General features: G+C 39.1%; 1 protein-coding gene across 4 annotated transcripts in view; it reads left to right on the top strand.

Annotated features, from left to right (window-relative positions):
• Positions 1-20,770, top strand: part of LOC143934030 (netrin-1-like) — a 173,800-nt gene that overhangs the window by 104,470 nt on the left and 48,560 nt on the right. The gene's annotated exons all lie outside the window — the stretch shown is intronic.

The raw sequence follows: 20,770 nt of genomic DNA, 5'->3' as shown, positions 1-20,770 counted from the left end.
AGGATTTAGAATATTTCAGGGGAAGGTGAACCAGGGTGTGCCAAAGGATATAAAGCATTTTGGGCAAGAGTACCATTTATTTTGGATTTGATTAAAGTGTAGAGAGGGTCTATATTAAGGGAGATATAATCAGCTAGGGACCGGGATATATGGATCCCTAAGTATTTTATAAAATTTACTCGTTGTAGTGGGAGTTAGGCCTATGTCCTAGAGGGTGGGAAGCTATCTACGGGCAAAATTTGGGTCTTGTCCCAGTTCATTTTAAATCCAGAAAATTACCTGAATTGTTCTATCGTATGGAGCGCAATCTGACCCGAATCAGCCAAGTACAGCAATGTGTCGTCAGCATACATACTGATTTCTTCCGTTAAAGACCCTAGACTCTGGATTTTCTCAGATGGATATGGCAAGTGGTTTTACTGCAAGGGCATACAATAGTGGGGACAGCGGGCAGCCCTGGTGTGTGCCTCTGGTGAGGTGAAATGTTGTGGATGGCCATCCATTAGCCACCACTTTGGTCATCGGAGCTTGATACAGTAATTGAAACCACTTGGTGAACCTAAGTCCAAAGCCATATCCCTCCAAGCATCTCCACAGATACTCCCACTCTACCGAATCAAATTCTTTGGCTGTATCTAATGTCACCACTACTCACTCACCTACATTATCATGTGTCACTTGTAAGTTAATGAATAGTTGCCTGAAGTTGAACGAGGTGTTACGGCCGGGCATAAAACCTGCTTGGTCCTCGTGTATCAGGGTCAAAATAACTTGGTTAAGATGGAGAGCGAGGATCAGACCTAGTATCCAGACCTACTAGTATGACTATGTTTCCTAGTTGAAGATTGGGCAAAGTTTTGCTGCGCTTTGCATGCTTCTAGTAGGACAGCATTGTCTCCGGAGTTACAATGTCAAAAACAGATATAAAAGGGCAAATAGTAATAATGAACAGTAATTGGACCCTATAAGGGAAGCTGCACTCCCGGGAGTCATTTTGTAGAAATTATTCAGTGGAATGACAACTGGTCATTCAGTGGAAATTCCCCTAAATTGAAGTAACTGTGGGGCATAGGAGAACATAACCGGAATGTGGTTCTTCTGGATCACTGCCAGTGGCAGCATCTTGGGGGAATGAAGCAACAAAAAAAGGGAAGAAGGGAGAAACACCTGAGTGTGGTGCCATTACAGAGGTATAGGCCCAGACCAGCTTACTTGTCATTTATTTTGCCATTCCACCAGAAGCTTCACAGTGTTCCAGCCAAGTGATTACCTCCTCTGGATCTTCAAAAAAGAGGGCATGGTCTTCCAACTCCACCTTTAGACGTGCAGGGAATAGCATAGAATACTTTAGGTGTTGGATTTGCAGCCTACATTTTGTGTCCATGAAGCTTTGGTGGCCGAAAAGTCAGGAAATATAGCCATCTTAATATTCCCATGAGGTATATTGCCCTTTCCCTTGACCAATCTTAGAGCTGCATCTCGATCCTTGTAATTGAGGAACCCAGGGCTCGAGTCCTGCGGGAACGCGTGGGAACGGCGTCCCCGCACTTTTTTCACAGCAGGAACGCCGTTCCCTTTGCAGGACCAGAGCCGCCCGAGGCTCTAGCACAGTCTGCTAGCTGTGTTGTCTTCACAGAGCTGACATCGGAAGAGCAGCACAGTGATGCACGGAGGGCAGGGGCTGGCTCAGTTAACTGATTGGTTAATAGAACTGCTCTGCATTCTATCAACCAATCAGTTAACTGGGGCAGGTCCCGCCCTCTGTCCATCCCTTTGCTGCACTTCCGATGTCATTTGCTGTGTCCTGTGTAAGGTAAGACAGGGAAGAGGGGGCTGTTATGAAGGAGGGAGGGGGAAAGTATCAGAAACTGAAAGGAATGAGGAGAGGTGATATAAAAGGGAGGCAGCGCAGGAATGTGAAGGGGGGTTCTACAAAGGGGGTGAGGACAGGAATGTAAAGGAGGTGCCATAAAGGGGCTGAGGACAGGTTTAAATTTTAAAACTAGCTACTTGGTCATCTTCCGTACTATGTCGCATTCGCAGTCTGATCATCTCCTGTAGTATGTCGCATTCACAGTCTGGTCATCTCCTGTAGTATGTCGCATTCGCAGTCTGATCATCTCCTGTAGTCGCATTCACAGTCTGATCATCTCCTGTAGTCGCATTCGCAGTCTGGTCATCTCCTGTAGTCGCATTCGCAGTCTGGTCATCTCCTGTAGTCGCATTCGCAGTCTGGTCATCTCCTGTAGTCGCATTCACAGTCTGATCATCTCCTGTAGTCGCATTCACAGTCTGATCATCTCCTGTAGTCGCATTCGCAGTCTGATCATCTCCTGTAGTATGTCGCATTCACAGTCTGGTCATCTCCTGTAGTCGCATTCGCAGTCTGATCATCTCCTGTAGTCGCATTCGCAGTCTGATCATCTCCTGTAGTCGCATTCGCAGTCTGGTCATCTCTTGTAGTCTCATTCCCGGTCTGGTCATCTCCTGTACTATGTCGCATTCACAGTCTGGTCATCTCCTGTAGTCGCATTCGCAGTCTGATCATCTCCTGTAGTCTCATTCCCGGTCTGGTCATCTCCTGTAGTCGCATTCACAGTCTGGTCATCTCCTGTAGTCGCATTCGCAGTCTGCTCATCTCCTGTAGTCGCATTCGCAGTCTGATCATCTCCTGTAGTCGCATTCGCAGTCTGATCATCTCCTGTAGTCGCATTCGCAGTCTGATCATCTCCTGTAGTCGCATTCGCAGTCTGGTCATCTCCTGTAGTCTCATTCGCAGTCTGGTCATCTCCTGTAGTCGCATTCGCAGTCTGGTCATCTCCTGTAGTCGCATTCGCACTCTGGTCATCTCCTGTAGTCGCATTCGCAGTCTGATCATCTTCTGTAGTCGCATTCGCGGTCTGGTCATCTCCTGTAGTCTCATTCCCGGTCTGGTCATCTCCTGTACTATGTCGCATTCGCAGTCTGGTCATCTCCTGTAGTCGCATTCGCAGTCTGGTCATCTCCTGTAGTCGCATTCGCAGTCTGATCATCTCCTGTAGTCGCATTCGCAGTCTGGTCATCTCCTGTAGTCGCATTCGCAGTCTGGTCATCTCCTGTAGTCTCATTCCCGGTCTGGTCATCTCCTGTAGTCGCATTCGCAGTCTGGTCATCTCCTGTAGTCACATTCGCAGTCTGGTCATCTCTTGTAGCATGTCACATTTGCAGTCACTGTATTTTATGTGAAATATATATATATATATGCATATGAGCGTATCTTTTTTTTTTTTTTTGGTGGGGGAGTGGATCTTGGGTGGGAGTTCCCACACTTTTTTCCCCAGGAATTGACCCCTGGAGGAACCTAGCTACGAATGTGCGGGGGGAGTCCCCTGATGAAGAAGTCTGGGTGGCATGCGATGGGCCCTTTCAACTGCCAGGGTGGGAGAGAAAGACTCCTGGCCGTAGGTGGTAATAAGAAGCTGTTCAAGGCAAGTGGTCAGGTCCCTACCTTCCACACCTTCAGGGTGCCCAGTGAAGCGGAGATGACACCTTCTGAGCCTGTTCTCCATATGGCAGGCTGCATGTGTCCTGTGCAGCTCCACAGACAAAGAAATCCACTAGTAAACTATGCTAGGCATATAAAATACTTGTTAAAGTCCCATATTGCTATGATCTTATGATGATGATCATATGTTATGATCTGCTGTTTTGAGAACTGTGGAAGCGGGGGGAGGCAGCCAGTTCTGGAAGTGTGTCTGGCGTAAATGTTTTTACTATTTTGTCTCTACTTGAGGGGAATGTTGGTAACCCTACATTAGAGGTATGTGACTTCTCACAAGCAGCCATGGCTGGGGAGTCAAAGGAAATGGCCTCAGTGCCAGATTTAAAGCGGAGGTCCGTTGAAAAAAAATATTAAAAGCCAGCAGCTACAAATACTGCAGCTGCTGACTTTTAATATATGGACACTTACCTGTCCAGGGAGCCTGCGATGTCGGCAGCCAAAGCCGATCTGTCCATCAGCTCACGTGGCTTCATTTCCTGGTTCCCTACTGCGCATGCGCGTCCTCACTGATGGAGGACAGAGTAAGCGGCGGAAGTGAAATAGGTCACTGCGATAGGGAAAGATGCTGGTTTTTCTTCAAATGACCCGCTCATCCATAAACTCAAAACATAGTGTAACAGATCATGGGGAAAGAAAGGGGGACTCTCATGTGTAGTAATCCAAAAATTGTAATAAAAATATAAAATCCACACTTACATTTAAATATACTATCTTGCGCTTGTAAACAAAGGATCTTCCGGTCTCGGCCGCGACCGGAAGTGACGGACAAGACACCTGGCTCCTCCCTCAGGGGGGTTACACTACGTTTTGAATTTATGGATGAGCGGGTCATTTGAAGAAAAAACAGCATCTTTCCCTTTCAAGTGCTTTTGACCCTGAGGGGTCTTGAATTAAGGTGGGAGGCTGGGGGAAACGGGGGGTGCACTACTAGAGCACTGAAGGTGGAGCGATATAATGGTGGAGCCTGCTTGCACTTTTCAAACACTGCATGAATATTTTTGAACTGTCACTATTGGATATCAATTTATTGAACAGCACTGGATATTTTGGAACACTGGAGTTTCTGATGGACTTCAGGAGCTTTCATATCTAATAGACATGTAGGAAGGTATTATAGCAATACATCAAAATATCCAGAAAAAAACATGATTATATATAAATAAAAAGCTGCATGCAGGACTTATACTTATATGTATGTTTACATGCTTGTATGCGCTTATATGCAATATCTTTATGGAATATAACTTGTGTTTTTAACTGAGGATTATTCTGCCAGCAAAATAATGCATATACAGATTAGTAAATTATTACATTAATGTGTAAGAGACCTAAGAAATCAGCATTGGACTTGACTTATTAATAACATCATATGCTGATAAAAACATTTTTTTTTTTCATTTTAAAAATTGGGTATTCAAATTGGAGGTAGCTTTTCCATAGTCACTAATCTATGTGAAAATTCATTTTGATGAGTGTACAGTCTCTAGTGATATAGTAAAATACCTCACTGAGAATCATCAATACTCAAGAAAATTGATAATGAAAAAGGATTCCCATTATCTGTTGCCCTTATATTATAGACAATATAATGTGACATGTTAGCCATAAATTCATAGAGAAAACAATTGAGTTTAAAGTGATTCTAAAAGTCTATGCATTTTTTACCTTAATACATTATATACATTAACCTCCCTGACGGTATGATTATTTCAGATTTTAGGTGCTGAAAGCGGTACAATTATTTTGCATGAAAATTTGGCGTTTTATATTGTAGTCCTGTAATTCTTAGGAATAACTTACTTAAATCTGTCCAAACCAGAGTCTAGTAAACATCCGGGTATGATAAAGTTTGAAAAATGAAATTATAAATTATAATATAATAAATAACTATAAATAATTATACCAAATAATATTATAACAATAATAAAAAATATTCAATAATGTAATCAAATCAAAAACACTGAAATTTGCTCAGTTGCAGAATTGTCACTGTCATTACTTTTCAATATTTGATGACGGATGTCCCCACAAATCGATATCTCTCAATTCTGCGAGTGATTCCAATTTTTTATCGCTGTTTTCTAGCTGGTCTAAAACCATTTTTCCTGTAAAGGGACATTTTTGGTTGCTATGGACAATCTCCAGTTTACAGGCAGAAAGAACAGTTTTTATAATATAAAACTGCATGCAGGGCACTTGGCAGACCACTAGGGACAAAGGGGATGTGAAATGATTACATACAGTAATGTAATCTGTAAGACTACATTATACTGTATGTATACTGTGTGTTTTACTTTTTGAATTTGGCGCTGTTCTCCATCCCCGTGCGTCGCAACGCTCGCAGGGAACGGAGCCCGGCGATGTGATAGATCAAGTGGAGGATGGCTCGCTCGTACAGCGGGGGGGACATCGCTGGATTCAGGGGATAAGGTACGTATACTCATCCTGGATCCAGTGATGCGGTCCTGAGTCTGGCTCGGGGTTACCGCTAATGGTACAACATTTTGACCCTGAGCCAGACTCGGGAATACCACCAGGGGGCTTAAGGTTAAAAATGCCCCGATACCTGTTTCCCCCCTTCCATAACACTAACCTGCCTCCTTTCAGCGATCCAGCATTCTCCCAGCTGCAGCACCACTCCTTCTCTCCCTGGTCTCTTAGTAGACACAGGCAGCAGTGGGAGCCATAGGCCCCTGCAGCTGTCATGCAAATCCTGTGAGGAGGGAATGTTGGCATGGCTAAAATGCACTGTATGTGTTTAGGGATAACCACTGATGTTTGTCAGCAGAATGGCATGGCTGGGCACAAGCACATACCTGTACGTTGCTTTTTAAGTGCCCAGCCGTGGGTACGGGAGCGCACCGCCACCGGCGCGCTCCCGATCCGGTCCTGAGCTCTGTGACTGTGGCCGCGGGACCAGCGGACCCGATCGCCGCTGGTGTCCCGCGATCTGGTCACAGAGATGAAGAACAAGGAGAGGTCTGTGTAAATAAACCTCTCCCCGTGCTTCCCTGTGTGGCTGTCACCGATCGTCTGTTCCCTCTTATAGGGAAGGACGATCAGTGACGTAACATGCCAGACCATGCCCCCTACAATAAAAAACACATAACGTCATACACTGCCCCTAGTGCTTAACTCCTTCACTACCAGTGTCATTTACACATGAATCAGTGCATTTAAATAGCACTGATTGCTGTATAAATGACAATGGTTCCAAAAATGTGTCAAAAATGTCCAATGTGTCCGCCATAATGTCGCAGTCACAATAAAAATCGCTGATCGCCGATATTACTAGTAAAAAAAAAATTAATAAAAATGCTATAAAACTATCCCCTATTTTGTAAATGCTATAACTTGCGCAAACCAATCAATAATCGCTAATTGCGTTTTTTTACCATAAATATGTAAAAGAATACCTATTGGCCTAAACTGAGGAAAAAAAAAATTATATATTTTTGGGGGATATTTATTATAGCAAAAAGTAAAAAATATTAAATTTTTAAAAAAAATTGTTGCTCTATTTTTGTTTATAGCGCAAAAAATAAAAAGAGGTGATCAAATACCACCAAAAGAAAGCTCTATTTATAGGGAAAAAATGACGCCAATTTTGTTTGGGAGCCACGTCACACGACCGCGCAATTGTCAGTTAAAGTGACGCAGTGCCGAATCACAAAAAGGGGCCTGGTCCTTTGGCTGCAAATTGGTCCAGGGCTTAAGGGGCTAAGTAATACCCATTTTTGGCTAATTTATAATATTAAAGAGTTAAGCTTTCAAGATCAGTAGGTCTATAATGCAATAAGTGACTTAAGGAATGTCCCAAAAGCTTGAGACTTTAACCATTTGACTCCCGGAAGGGTATTTTTTTGCTTTTTAGCACTGTGCTACTTTAACTGGCAATTGCACAGTCATGCAACTCACACAAATAGAGCTTTCTTTTTGGTGGTATTTGATCGCCACTGGGTTTTTTTTTTATTTATTTATTTTATTTTATATTATATAAACCAAAAAAGACCAGACAATTTGGAAAAAGAAAGAATATATTTTCTACTTTCTGTTATAAAATATAAAACATATCCAATAAAATCAAATTTCTTCATAAATGTAGGCCAAAATGTATTCTGCTACATGTCTTTAGTAAAAAACAAAACAAAACAAATAATGTATATTAATTGGTTTGTGTGATAGAAGTTATAGAGTCTACAAACTGCAAGGACAGTACATTAACCCCCAAATGATCACTTTTTGGAAAGCAGACAGCCTGAAGCATTTAGTAAGAGGCATAGAGAGTTTTTTGAAGTTGTCATTTTTTTGTCAACATTTTCTGAGTAAGTGTTGAAATTTAAAAAAATGTTTTTTTCTTCACATTTTTCTTTATATACTGTCACCAGTACAGTGTGGCATTATATGACTGGCATGACGGTGATCAGGAATACTGACTAGTGACAGTATGTAAAAAATAAATAAAAATACATTTGTATTACATTTTTAATCTTTTTTTTACTTTTTTATTATTTTACCATTTTTTTATATGTTTTCATCAGAGTTATTCAGTGTCACCATAGTAATACTGTACTCCTTTGAGGGGCCAATTAGGATTTTTTTTTACACTGTTTTTGCTTATACAATGATGATCATTGCATAAACAATTGTTTTAGCTGTCGTGAATAGGTTAGCCATTCATGAACAGCTTGATTATTTTTGTAAACTGTGATTGGCTAAGCTAACCATATGGTACAGGTAGCCAGGCACCATGTAATTGCTTTGGGCCAATCACAGTTCACAATATTAAGCAAGCTGTTCATAAATCGAAAGCCATTCATGACAGGTTGTTTACGTTGTTATCTTGTGATTGGTGCGATCACATGATACGCGGTTTCCGGATACCAATAGCAGTGATTCGCTGAGTCCGCGTCTAACCCAAAAAAGGCTCAGTCCCATATATATATATATATATATATACGCAAATGTGCCTGCCCGTGCCACCCTGTTGCAGTATATCTGTAAGAGTGGGGCTGAAAGTGGTTAAGGCAGTCTTCACCATTGTGGTGCGATATTGTGCATGCATGAAAATGCACAGTAGTGCATTACTGTGTCTCATAGTGTGCTACAACACACATCTTTTAGCCAGGTGCATTGGAGTGCCATTAACATGGAATATCACCACAGTGCACCAATGAGCAACAAGCGCACCACGTCAGTAAGTCTAATATCTTAAATGATCTTAAATGTCCACCTTTAAGAGTTCCCTGAAAACTCATTTATTCAGGGAAGCCTATCCCACACCCACCTAACTGTCCCCGAGCCGCCCCCATCAAATCATTCTCTGCAGCTATTACCTTTTGTACCACCACCCCCTCCCTTTAGAATGTAAGCTCTATGAGCAGGGCCCTCCTGTACCTTTTCTATTGTACTGTACTGTAATTGTGTTGTCTCCCCTATACATTGTAAAGCACTGCGTAAACTGTTGGCGCTATATAAATCGTTAATAAAAAAAATGATCTAATAAAGGTTATCACCTAATCTCCAAGGGGTTTCTACAAAATGACAGTATAGTAGGTTACATTTATTTAGTAACATTTTTCTGTCCAGAACAAAGTGAATTTTTTTCAGTTTATAATTATATATCTGGCATTGATTAAAAGTATATATTAAATATAATATTCAGAGTAGGGAATAATATGATTTACATAAGGAATTGAGAATCTTCACACAATAAAGTGGGCAAATATGCAATTCAATAATCCAATCAAATGAAAAGCGAATGTATGTGATTGAGAATTTAAATTGAACAGGAATCTGCTTTTCACGTGAATAGATAATTGAAGCAAATGTTTGCATAATTTATTGTGCGCAGAGTGTTAACACCTTTAGTAAATCAGCCCAAATGGTCACTCAACTAAACAAACCTGTTTTGGTGAGAGAAAATACCTTTGTGCCTTATCTGATTTTACATTTAAATATATACACCAAAAGTTTCAGCCAAATACACTGTACATATATGTATTGTAATGAATAATAAATATATCTCATTAGAATTTATTTTTTAAATATTTGATTTATTTAAAAAAAAAAAAAAAATCTAAATGACTAAAAAGTAAATAAAGCAGCTTAGTCTATGAACATTATGTACATTGCTTTTTTTCTTTTTTTTTTGAAAGCCTATATATTGTTATGACTTTCATCTGTCACTTTCACTTTCTCAACAGGGGTAGCATTTTCCTCATCTTATCCAGTTAATTAAAGATAATGCAAGGGGATTTTTAGATTAGCTGTGTTTAGTGCTGAAGATAATGTGTTAGCAAAACAAGTTGCTCAGTTACAGGGAAGTTAAGAAAACCTTAAACCTGCTTAGTGAATGACAATATTGCAGACCAAAGTGTTTTAATTATAAACTATTTAAAAACGGAAATAATGTTTTCCTTTACAGTGTCTTTCTTTCTCTGCAGACTGTAATACAAGATAAGCTCAGGACATTTGCATAATGATGTGTTTCCTTTAAAGATAATGCTAGTACCCCTTTGAAATGATGGCTGTAGACTGTGCAGATTTAATATTTATTGAGTATTATTTTGCTTAGAAATAGAAATAACTACCGTAAATTAAAAAAAAAGAAATGATTCAATACTGTTAATTATAAAAGCATAAAGCTTTACATTCTAATAAACTATTGAATAAAAATAAGTAAAAGGTTCATATACATTTTCTAACTCTAATATATCCATAAAAATGTAAATTACAATTTTGAAAAATACAACTTTTTTAGTTCAATACCTGTTTATAATTTTTCCAAAGGATTACAAAAAAAAAATAAAATAAAAAAAAACAAGTACATTACATCCAGCTCAATGTAGCCAAGAATATTTACAGTGCTTCATTAATGTATCCAAATGAATTCAAGTAGCATACAACAAACCAAGATGAAATGTATAATAATATAATATAATATAATGTTGTTATTGTTATTGTTGAAACTGGATTATACATGATGATCATTGTGTTCATATCTGTTAAATTCTTGCATTTTGTTTTTTTCTAATTAAATGTATTTATTAGCTAAGAGAAACAAAATATTTACTTATTAGTTTAAAGAAAAAAGGCTATAAAAACATAAATACTCTAAGTACATCTATCTTTTATTTGAAAATGACTAAGGTGGCATATTTATGGAAAACGAAGAAATGTTATGTGCTGTTCACTTGGTTTGAGTTAGATCATTTATACAAATTCCTAATCCACTTGGCAAGAAAAGGTCACTAGGCCTCTAGGGGTCATCCCCTTTTAACATACCATTTCACCCTCCTAAAATCTAATTCCTCTATCAACACATCTTAAACAGCAGTTCTTATTCTCCCTAACCATCCATCATAACACCAGTTATACAACGTCCTTGTAGTCATTCTCCTATGTTCTTTTTTGCTTTTATTTATGGCATATCTTCTCATCCTGTTCTTTTCAATCATAACTGGCACCAGCTAAGCCTTACCACCTACACTGCTAACAGAAGTAAACAACTAAGCCCGAGCAATATGACATATGGTACTAGAGCACTGTAAATTTTATCTAGATATACAGACATGTGTATTGCAGGTTTGGACAGTTTTAAATTTTCTTTAAGGACACCTGCACAATTGCGGCAATAAAGTATAGCCATAGTAATTATTTTCTTTTAGTGTTTATTTTCCTGGTCATAAATTCAAGAGGAAAATGTAATCTCTATGCAACTTGGCACATCTGTTGTATTTCCGCATCCAACTGTGTCCCAGTAGATTCAGGAAGGTTGGTTAAATGGATTTCAAAATACTCAGACTTACAAAATGTGTTGGGTTGGTTTTAAGAGGATAGTTTTTATCCCTTCCATTTTTTTTCTTTTATACGATTGCTATAAATTAACTTGTTTTATTTTAAAGTAAAGCAATACGAAATACACAACATTACCAAAAGTATTGGGACACCTGCCTTTACACGCACATGAACTTTAATGGCATCCCAGTCTTAGTCCGCAGGGTTCAATATCGAGTTGGCCCACCCTTTTCAGCTATAACAGCTTCAACTCCTCTGGGAAGGCTGTCCACAAGGTTTAGGAGTGTGTCTATGGGAATGTTTGACCAGTCTTCCAGAAGGTCATTTGTGAGGTCAGGCACTGATGTGGACAAGAAAGCCTGGCTTGCAGTCTCCGCTCTAATTCATCCCAAAGGTATTCTATCAGGTTAAGGTCAGGACTCTGTGCAGGCCAGTCAAGTTCCTCCACCCCAAACTTGCTCATCCATGTCTTTACGGCCCATGCTTTGTGCACTGGTCCAAATCATTTGGTGGATGGGGGATTATGGTGTGGGGTTATTTTTCAGCGGTTGGTATTGGCCCCTTAGTTCCAGTGAAGGGAACTCTTAAGGCATCAGCATACCAAGATATTTTGGACAATTTAATTCTACAAATTTTGTGGGAACAGTTTGGGGATTTCCCCCTCCTGTTCCAACATGACTGCGCACCAGTGCACAAACAAGGTCCTTAAAGAAATGAATGAGTGACTTTGAGGTGGAGGAATTTGACTGGCCTGCAAAGAGTCCCGACCTCAACACCTTTTGGGATGAATTAGAGCGGAGACTGCGAAGCCAGGCCTTCGCGTCCACATCAGTGCCTGACCTCACAAATGCGCTTTTGGAAAAATGGTCAAACAATACCATAGACAAACTACTAAACCTTGTGGACAGCCTTCCCAAAAGAGTGTAGCTGTTATAGCTGCAAAGGGTGGGACAACTCAATATTGAACCCTATGGACCAAGACTGGGATGCAATTAAGGTTCATGTGCATGTAAAGGCAGGCTTCCCAATACTTTTGGTAATATATTTTATATAAGGTATGCTTGGTATACATGATGCGCAAGACAATTTACAGCAGTAAAGATACCATGTCACCAAACATTTCAGTTCAACAAAAAACATCCCATAAGATGTACATTTAACTTATTTTATGCATGGTATTTACCTTCCTTGTGTAGACATCCTAAAGCACTTCTATATGCTTCCTTCTTTGATTGATGTCAGCAGTTCCAAAAGACTCAAATCGGTCATTTTGGTGGAAAACTGGCAATCTATAGAGTTCTGTTTGGCTCCTTCCTCTGAAGCTATATAAGAGTTGGAGGACTCTAGCTGTTGTCAAATTTCCTAGCAAGTTCAAAAGCACGTTGCAAGTGAATAAAAATGAATTTATTGAACGTAAAAAAAACAATGCAAGTAAACATTTAAATTATAATTTAAAGGGCCTTTAAAATATGAGTTACAATTTGGAAGGTCAGAGAAAGTGAATAGTTTGCATTAATAAAAACAATTTAGCATTGGCGGTTCCTCAAATTCCTGGCTGCTTGTCCTTTTGAAACCAGTGGCCAGCTTCTTTATCTTTCCATTATTATTTACTGACCACATGTAAAGCTACAGTGTCTTTTTTAGGATTAGGGAAAGGGTGTAGTCTGGCAACAAATCATGAATGTGGATCATAGCAGTCTATAGAAAGTGGAATTGGGAAGTGCAAATGTGTAGCATTTTACATGATGTTCTCTTGTCATAATCTCTTAATAATTGCATTTGAAATAAATAATTGGTCATTAACCACTTTCAGACCGGACCAATTTGCTGGTCAAAGACCAGACCACTTTTTGCGATTCGGCACTGCGTCGCTTTAACTGACAATTGCGCGGTCGTGCGATGTGGCTCCCAAACAAAATTGACGTCCTTTTTTTCCCACAAATAGAGCTTTCTTTTGGTGGTATTTGATCACCCCTGCGGTTTTTATTTTTTGCGCTATAAACAAAAATAGAGCGACAATTTTGAAAAAAACGCATTATTTTTTACTTTTTGTTATAATAAATATCCCCCAAAAATATATAAAAAAACATTTTTTTCCCTCAATTTAGGCCGATACGTATTCTTCTACATATTTTTGGTAAAAAAAATCGCAATAAGCGATTATTGATTGGTTTGCGCAAAAGTTATAGCGTTTACAAAATAGGGATAGTTTTATAGCATTTTTATTAATCATTTTTTATTATTTTTTTTTTTACTAGTAATGGCGGCGATCTGCGATTTTTATTGTGACTGCGACATTGTCGGGGACCCATCGGACATTTTTGACACATTTTTGGGACCATTGTCATTTATACAGTAATCACTGCTATATAAATGCAGTGATTCCTGTGTAAATGACACTGGCAGTGAAAGGGTTAACCTGTGGGTGGCAGTGTAGGGGTTAAGTGTTCCTAGGGGTGTGTTACTAACTGTGGGGGGGTTGGGCTTTCATTTAGTGTACACTGATCTCTGCTCCAATCACATGGAGCAGAGATCAGCGTCACTAGTTGCTAGGCAGAATGAGAAAATGTTGTTTATACAGCATTTCCTCCATTCCGCCGCTCCGTGAGACGATCGCGGGGATGCCCGCGGCGATCGAGTCTGCGGGTCCCGCGACCGGACTCACGGAGGTCCCGACCAGCGCGGGAGCGCGCCGCCGGCGGCGCGCTCCCGACGGCACGGCGGCAACGAATATTGGACGTACATGTACGCCAATATGCCTGCCCGTGCCATGCTGTCGACGTACATCGTCGTGCGCTGGTCGGGAAGTGGTTAAACTATAACTTTGTCATGAGCAAATTATGACCTCCTAAAAAAAAAAAAAAAAAAAGAGTCGCCTAGCTGTGCATAGCTTTAATACTTTAATTCACAGACCCAGAATAAGCATAGTTGACACAAGTGCCAGAAAAATTGCAGAAATTTTATTCTGTACTTGTTCTGACTAAAAACCTCAAACCTCAAACAAGCCTGTAATATTTTAATGGCTACAATCACCTCAAACAAGGCTGTTATTTTTAAAAATATTGTCCAGTTGGTGCAGGTATTAGAGTAATGCCGCGTACACGGAATTTCAGCCAGCAAAAGGCCGATGAGAGCTTTTCATCTGAAAATGCGACCATGTGTATGCTCCATTGGAATTTAGCTGGCCAAATTCCCGCCAGCAAAAATTTGAGAGCATGTTCTCAATTCTTCCGACAGAAAAATTTTCTATCGGAAGTTCTGATTGTGTGTATGCAATTCCGACACGCAAAAACTCACGCATGCTCAGATTCAACTATGAGATGGAAGCTGTTGGCTACTGGGTATTGAACTTCCTTTTTCTAGTCCTGTCGTATGTGTTGTACGTCACCGCATTCTTGACGGTCGGAATTTGGTGTAACCGTGTGTATGCAAGACAGCTTGAGAAAACCATCAGAGCTTTTTCGGACCAAAATTCCAATCTTGTGTACGCGGCATTAGAATATTTACTATGACCTCTAGATTGGTATCATTACTATAAGCATGTTTTTTGGTCTTATTCAGTACACTTGTTTCTCCAAATGTTGTTTATAACATGGTGTGGTCTCATGGTTTGAGATAGGGTAGATCTATCATCTATCATAGTGTTTCCTTGAGCCGAGTACATACGGGCTGAATGTCGGGTGGCATTGGCTGGTTAAATAGAAATCAGCCAACTTTCGTCCCTTCTGTACTGAAGCTGGTTCAACAAAAGCCGACCGTTCGCCTGGCTTCTGCCGATGGGGCATGAGTGAAAAACGTCTCCCAATCAGTTCCCGGTCAACGCTCCCAGCCAATGAAGGGGTGTCCCCCTGTCAGAACACAATAGCACAGCAGGGGAGATCGCTGTACTAACGTTGCATAGTTAGTACAGCGGCTCTGACCTGAGCTGTCAGGTTTTTTACGTTCAGTGCTTCTAGGTTGAATGAAAAAAAAATACTAGTGTGTACTAGGCTTTAAACTCTAATAGTGAAAGTTTTAGGTGCCAAATGAGGTGCTTATATTTTTGTCTTAAGTTTCAAAGTTTCTATAAAGGTTTAGTGAAAGTTCTTAGTAGACTTTTGTTATAACATATGTTATTACTACATCTGTTACTTACTTTAAGCTATTAAAAAATAACAGTTTTAATTAGTCCCAAAAGGAAAGTGCATATTTAACCATCTTTCAAGGCTTATAAATAATTTTCTAATTAATATTTTACATGCTGTAGTACTGTAAATTCATCAGTACAAAAATATGTAGGAACATTCATTTTTGTTTTATCCTCTGCAGTGAAAACATTCTATATCGGTCACTTAGCTAAAAGCAGGTGTGCATTTTAAAAATTAATGTCTTTTGCAGTCTCAAATAAATATCTAGTGTTCACCGAACCATAGAGAGGATTCACAGCACACTCTGAACCGGACAGTCAGGATCAACAGAGTAAGACACACATGGTGGTGTTCTCTTTGAAGAGTAGGAGAGCTTGTATTATGTGAAACAAATTAGGCATTGGAACAGGATTTGAGAATGGAGAAGAAGGAGGAAGAGAGAAAGCATGTGGCAGCACACCAGCCCAAATATTTTAAATAACCTGAAGCAACATTTGATTTATGTATTTTCCTCATGCTTTAGACAGGTTGTCCCTAAGGGATGTGGAGAACCTACAGCTGGACTTTCAGAAGGTCTAATCTATTTTATTAAACTTTTTATAAAGCCAGTAGTTTGAAGATCATATTTATTTTTGTTAGCATTGAAATTCTTGGTAATATATAGCTGCTGTTATTGACATAATGAATATACTTAGGTCTCATATTTCTTTAAATGGTATTTGTTTCACTTGAATTCAGGTCATCATCAACTCATACAATATTCTTACTAGTCAATCAAAAAATGTGTTTGCATAAATTTTCATCTACTTGGACATAACATGACGCATGTTTGATAATAAAAGGGAATTAGACTTTTAAGAAGATCTAAACCCTTATTGGTTATCATTTAGTTTGCTAAACACTCTGTAATACCAAACGATTGTCATGTTGCTGTTTTTTTTTTTTTTGCCTTCCTCTGGATCAACTGTGGGTATAAAATTGGGTATATTGGATTGTACAATTTTATTTTATTTTTTTTTATTTATTGTTTTTAAGGTTGAACTGGATGGATGTGTGTCTTTTTTCAACCTGACTAACTATGTAACTATGTTGGGTTTTTTTTTCTCGTTTTTTTTGCTTTACAAAATTCTGTTTTCACTTTTTTCATCTTTCTCTGCATTTCAGTGAAGCTGATGTCCTCTAACATCTTTTAGGCGCTTCCTATATTTTGCGTGTCATTTGTACAGCCATTTAAAGGAGAAGTCTATACAAAGTTTACTTGGCTGGACTTCTCCTATGGATCACAGGAGTGCAATTCATTTTGCACTCCTGTGATCCGTTTTCAGCGGAGATCGTTCTGAAGTCCACTCTCTGCTGACGTCACGGATATCAGTCCAGTCACCACGTCATCCCGGCCATGGAGTGTAGATCTGCCAGTTGCCTGGGCTGACACCTCACTCAGCCTTTCAGCGAGACACTGGGAAACTGAGCCAGCCCGCCCCGCCCCTCCACTGCCCAGCGCTTCAGTGAGTGAGAAGGGAGCACAGAAGAGAGCTGACAGTCTGAAGCTCTCTTTTTTGGGGAACTGTCAGAACCGAGTGATTGACAATGTTCAACTGCCTGTTTCTCAGTGCAGAGGTTCCGGGGGATAGATGCAGCATCGCTCCGAGTTAAGTATGATTCCAAAAAAAAGTTAAACCCTTACTTTAAAGTCTTCAATGAAAAAGCACTGGGGTTGATTTACTAAAACTGTAGAGTACAAAATCTAGTGCAGCTCTGCATTGAATCCATAAGCTTCCAGGTTTTATTGTCAAAGCTTAATTGAACAAGCTGAAGTTAGAAGGTGATTGGCTACCATGCACAGCTGCATCACATTTTACACTCTCCAGTTTTAGTAAATCAACCCCAGAATGACAAGGCAAAGCATAACTTGGAGACAAGGATGAAGCATTGGCACCTCATAAAAGGAAGTGCCTAAACAAGACCCTTTATGGCAGGATTAGCAGGCAATATCTTAATAAAAAATGAAGATATATAGAATTGAAAATGACATTTGAAATTAGATTAACGTGTTAAACAAAATACGAAATTTCAGTGACTGGGTTTCCACATTTAGGGTGTCTCTCTGTCAGCTCAGTTGCCTTCTGGTGTTGTCAGAACTTCAGATTTTAAACAATGATTATGAAATGTCTGTTGGCGCATTATTTAACTACTACCATATATCAGTGGTTGCAAAATAAATACTATTTTTCCCATTTGTTGTGTTTCCTTTTTATGGCTATTTTTTGAGAAGTAAAAAATAAAAATAGCTATTTATTTTTTTGCTATTACCAACTAGTGCCGAAACTCATTAAAGCCTTACTGCTTCATGGCTGTAGTTTAAATTCATAATTTTAATATATATATATATTTTTTTTAAAGTGTTATATTAATGCTTGAATTCCATTATTATAAAACCATTTGCTAAACTTACCAACTTGATACCTTATTATGGCATGTCTGGGACATACTCTGGGAAAATATTTCTGTTATATACAGTATGTCTATGCATTTTATGAATAGTATATGTATATTTAGTTAAGTAGATCTCTGGGGTATTATCAATTGTGGGTACATAATATATTATGAACTTATGCAAACTTTACCAGTATCTCAGTCACATAAATATGCATGTTACCATTTTCATATAACTATTTTTAATTAATTTAGTCATTCTTTCAACCATGACATTTTCTTTCTTTTTTTTTGTCTTTCTAATGTGTGGCCAAAATCTATACAGGACAAAGCAATCTCTTTGCCACCCAAAATCAAAAATGACTTATCTTATAGTAACGCAGACCCTGTCTGCTCTTATAAAATGATGGAACAGGTAAAGTTTCTTGTGTAGATGATTGGATTTTGTCCATGAAATTATTTCTCAACTCTGCAATAGGGTGGTGAGAGAGGGTGATAAATGTAAGACCTGCCATGAATATGGATATTGTTAAATAATAGCTTAGTGGTAACCTCCTAAAGCAAGTGTTTATTCTTCTTACCAGATCAAAGTGTGCCACTTTAATCTGAAATTTTACATATACAAAAATATGTAATCTATGTATAAATAATTTGCCATATGTATGTCTTAAGTATTCAAACAGGTATATTCAGGGCTTTTTTTCACTGGAAACATGGGGGAATGCAGCTACGGCACCTCCAGCACTGAATGTATGTAATGGCAAGAGGTGATGGGTGTGCTGGTGGGTCTTTTGATGCTGGCTGCTAGGGGATCTATTGTCACTAGGGGGATCTATTGTTGAGGGTCTATTGTTGCTGGGGGGTTCATATGTCGATAGGGAGTTGATTGTTTATCAGGGGGATCTATTGTTGAGGGTGGGATCTCCTGCTGCTGGCTGCTGGGAGATCTATTGTTGCTGGAAAGAATTTATTGTTGTGGGGGGCTCTATTGTTGCTGGCTGTAGGGGAACTACGTAACTTCTTTTTGTGTTTTTTATTAACACATTCTATATAAATTACTTAGCACTACAAAATTATACTTGGTTCTGTATTCTCTAAAAAGGGTGGTAATGAGATGTGGGTAAGGGTTGGAACTAAGGGACAGAGCTAGGAGTACCTGCACCTATTCTTTGGGGAAAAAGTCCTGGGTAAAATGAATAATCATGGTATTATTTGTAATATTATCATCAGCTCCATCTAGTGGCCAGGATCTGGTATTTTTCTGAAATACCTCAACTGAAATAATATTGAACTATGACCACTAGATGGAGCAGGCAATCATAGGAGATAATCATATTACAGCAATATGGTGATCCTTATCTATAAATCTGCTACAAATTGTCCATGTACAATACATATATTTTCTTAAAACACAAACACATTTATTGCAAGGCCATGGGTTTATATAGACTCTACTATAGTATAGATCAGTGATGGCAAACCTTGGCGCCCCATGATGCTCATCCACTCTGCAGTGTAGTTGAGCATCATGGGAAATGTAGTTCAAAAACATCTGACAATTACAGTTTACAAATTACTTTACCTTAAACTGCACTCAATTGTCTACAGTCATCCGATATTTAGAACATATCATTGTGCCTCTAAATACATCTTTAATTACCGTAGATTAATTGAATTAATCTCCCATAAATACATTTGAACTAAATGTTACTTCCTCTAACTTTCATCATTCTATTCCAGATGACTAATCTTTGAGACCATACAAACCAATATACCCCTTGACTATAAGTGAGTGTACTGAAAGAATAATACAATGTACATGGGCTATGTAACCTTTCTACAAATCTGGGCTGGGATATACACTAATCAGGTACTTTCCACTGTAAACAAGTGTTCAGTATTCCCATAATTTTGGTGCGAACAGTCTAAACGCTGTTAATAAATCAGTCTACTTTTTATTTTTCACTGTGCATGCTGATAAAGGACAGTGTTTGTGTATGTATGTGTGTGTTTGTGTGTGTGCGTATGTAAGTATGTGTATGTGTATGTGTGTGCGTGTGTGTTTGTGTATGTGTGTGTATGTGTATGGGTGTGTATGTAAGTGTGTGTGTGTGTGTGTGTGTGTGTGTATACGTGTGTGTGTATATGTGTGTGTGTGCGTATGTGTGTGTGTATGTGCATATGTGTGTTTGTGTGTGTGTGCATATGGGTGTGTATGTAAGTGTGTGTATATGTGTGTGTGTGCGTATGTGTGTGTGTATGTGCATATGTGTGTTTGTGTGTGTGTGCATATGGGTGTGTATGTAAGTGTGTGTATGAGTGTGTGTGTGTGTGTGTGTGTGTGTGTGTGTGTGTGTGTGTGTGTGTGTGTGTGTGTGTAAATGGGGTTTTGGGACAGAAGATACTCAAAATTTAGGAGCACTAAGATATTTTTCTATAAACTGGAGGACTGCTAAAGTTGAAAAATGAACAAAAGAAATAAAACAAAATACAGAATATCTATTGCAGTGAAGCAGCTGGAAATATAAGGTTAAACAGAAAGTAATTGCAGCCCATACGCTTGTGCAACTGGGCTAATTCTGTCCGTGCCTGCTCCGTGAAGACAAACTTTATGTCTGTCATCACATGCCCATTAAACCCCTATCTGTGTATCACACAAAAAAAATCCACCGCCAGATTCCGAACAAATTAATTGCCAAGCTGGGGACGGAGGAAAGAGCTGTCAGTGAAATGCTCCTGTTTTGTTTGTTGGTAAACTTTCTCAGGATGTGGCAAGATAATCCAACTTACATGATTAAACGTGGAGCTGCTGCTACAAGATGTTCTTTCAGCACTTTACATTCAGAGGGAATACACGTCTCGCTCTTTG

The sequence above is a fragment of the Lithobates pipiens genome, unplaced genomic scaffold, assembly GCF_037356315.1.
Source record: "Lithobates pipiens isolate NorthernLeopardFrog02 unplaced genomic scaffold, aLitPip1_a1.2 Scaffold_27, whole genome shotgun sequence".
Taxonomy (NCBI): Eukaryota; Metazoa; Chordata; class Amphibia; order Anura; family Ranidae; genus Lithobates; species Lithobates pipiens.
This window is presented reverse-complemented; position numbering and strand designations above follow the sequence as displayed.